Here is a 2,500-nt window from a genome sequence, read left to right as displayed (position 1 = left end):
GAGTGTGCATACCTGCATGTTGGTAAGCTATTTACACACACACACACACACACACACACACACACACACACACACACACACACACACACACACACACACACACTAAATATACATTTTGGATATATATTATTATCTCCCATATTATATATTAAATAGATGAATGTGCCTCATTGCAATTTTTGTGTTGTCTTGGATGATTGCATCTCGTTCATTCAAGTTTTTGAATACCCATCGTGCACGTCATATTTCTTTCATCTGGGGTTTGTGAAACACCGAAAATAGGAATTCTGTTGATTATCCAGTAAGTAGGAAATAGAGTTAAAAGTAGAAGAGACATAAAAAAAAATGGAGATAGTTGTGAGTTGAAAAGTGTAAGTTCTTGGAAAATACATGTAAATGCTTTCGTTCAAAGACGTATTGTATTGTAATGAGGCCATAGACTTGCTGATCATGTCCTTTGTACACGTTGGCGAATGTCGTGGCTCATCGTTCGTGCCTCGGAATGGAGTTGGATTGCCAAGCCATGTACTTGCGGCGAAGGGAAAGGTTTGGGTTGGGGGTGAGATTGGTACATTTATCCCGCGGGGGAATGCAATGCGCCGGACGCTTTGACCCCATTGAGTTAGTCGGGATGGGCAGAGCAGGGTAGGGGTGAGGGGAGAAGGGGTGGGTGGGGGAGGTCGAAGGATTGCGAGATAAAGGCCCCGCAGGCTCAACGGGCACGATCTTTGAGCTAACGCCAAGACAGGGTCACAGCACGGCTTTTCACAAAGGCGTTAAAAGTGCACCACAAAGTGAACTTTTCTTATGGACATACCTGTTTATTAAAAAATAAAAATTCCGTTTATTTAAAAAAAATAAAAATTCCGTTAATTTTTTTAAAATAAAAATTCCCTGTTTATTTTTTTAAAATAAAAATTCCCTGTTTATTTTAAAAAAAAAATTCCCTTTTTAAAATACTTTTAAAAATTCCCTGTCTATTTAAAAAATATATAAATTTCCTGCTTATTACAAAAAAATTAAAAATTCCCCTGTTTATTAAAATCCCAAAAAATATAAAAGAAACCATTGAAAATTGCTAAAGATTGTCCACAACATTCAATTTGCGTAAATATCAGTGAATGAACTATTTATTTCAGACCACGATAGTACCGAGAAAACATTACCACCACATATTGCACAATGTTCAGAAAAAGGAATCGTGCTTTAAAAGGTTCCACTCTGAATTCTTCCAAGTACTTTGTGTGTTCAAAAAGTTCTACAAACAAGACACTCACAATATCACAGGGTGTCTAAAAACGTATGTACTGAAAAAAATAAAATAAAACCTTTGTCCCTCTCCTTACTAATCATACTAAGTCACGTGTTATGGGCTGGAAGGATGCCCCAGGACCTATACTGCCTTGGTGTCCGGCAGGATCTTGATGAAATTGATGCTCTCCAAACTTGTGGCGATCAGGTGACCATATTTACCACAAAGTTTTTTCTTTATATAATTGTTGGTGTTTGGGGTTAGCATTGAGTATTTAAATACACGGTCAATTTGAAAAAAGTGTTGGGGTAGGGGGAGAGGCGAGGGGGAGGGTTGGGGGGAGGGGGTTAGGCGGCTACCTAAGCATTCATTTAGATGAAGAAGAAGAACACGAGACCTCCTCGTTCATCACTTCACATCATCATAGTCAGCGAGCGTTGTAGAAATCAATAACAATGTCTGGGAATTCCGATCGGTACAGGACAAGAAATATCAAATATATAGTTTTGCCCACCCCCTCATCTCCAAATGGAAAAGAAACACTTTAAAAAAATTCCAGTATCCAGAATCTGATTTGGATCTTCACCAAAATCGAACCAACTGGTCCTTGATCCATAAGAAATCCACCCAGCAAGTTTGGTACAAATCCGTGCACAACCTTTTGAGATATCGTGCCAACAAACAAACAAACGGACAGACAGACAGACAGACAGACAGACAGACAGACAGGGGTGAAAACAACTTCCTTCCACCTTTGGTGGGTTGAGGTAAAAATGGAAGATTATTTTTCGATTTGAATATGGAAACTGCGACGGTAAGATAGATCACTGACGTGTGCACATTGTGCTGTCAGAACAACGGAGGTCATTTGTTCGTGAGCGATATTAAAAAATAGTAGTTTAACATCAGCCAATTTAGTAAGCTCAAAATAATATTTCATGTGTCGGCAACCTGCTGGTGCCGTCTGACGAATGATGCACCAACACAACTGTTTGCAAAATCAATAAATCAATACAACCTTTGAAGAACATCGATTCGCCACATGTCTGCGGCCGATTCGCCACATGTCTGCGGCCGATTCGCCACATGTGACGAGTGGCGAGCGTATTGGACAAGCCCTCGCCTAGAGGTACGCACAATCGCCTCTGGGGTTCGAATGTCGGCCAAGCTATAAATTGTCATTGTGGTGTTTTACAGGAATGATTATGCCCTCCATTAAGCTGGAGGTCTCGTCTGCTTGTATTGCTT

The 2,500-nt window shown here is 40.1% G+C and overlaps 1 protein-coding gene and 1 long non-coding RNA gene across 4 annotated transcripts in view; one reads left to right on the top strand and one right to left on the bottom strand.

Moving 5' to 3' along the window:
• LOC147018372 (GATA-binding factor 2-like) overlaps positions 1-2,500 on the bottom strand; it is an 89,768-nt gene that overhangs the window by 43,544 nt on the left and 43,724 nt on the right. The gene's annotated exons all lie outside the window — the stretch shown is intronic.
• LOC147018373 (uncharacterized) overlaps positions 1-2,500 on the top strand; it is a 31,164-nt gene that overhangs the window by 9,208 nt on the left and 19,456 nt on the right. The window contains exon 1 of one of the 2 annotated variants that reach the window (XR_015062354.1): positions 2,284-2,381. The exons of the other annotated variant lie outside the window; for it this stretch is intronic. This is a non-coding gene — a long non-coding RNA (uncharacterized LOC147018373). Of the gene's footprint in view, positions 1-2,283; positions 2,382-2,500 lie in introns of those variants that run through there. 2 annotated transcript variants of the gene reach the window in all.

This window comes from Eptatretus burgeri, chromosome 10 (genome assembly GCF_056783735.1).
Source record: "Eptatretus burgeri isolate ZD-2024b chromosome 10, Ebu_testis_v1, whole genome shotgun sequence".
NCBI lineage: Eukaryota > Metazoa > Chordata > Myxini > Myxiniformes > Myxinidae > Eptatretus > Eptatretus burgeri.
The sequence above is the reverse complement of the archived record's forward strand: the minus strand, read 5'-3'. Positions and strand labels throughout refer to the sequence as shown.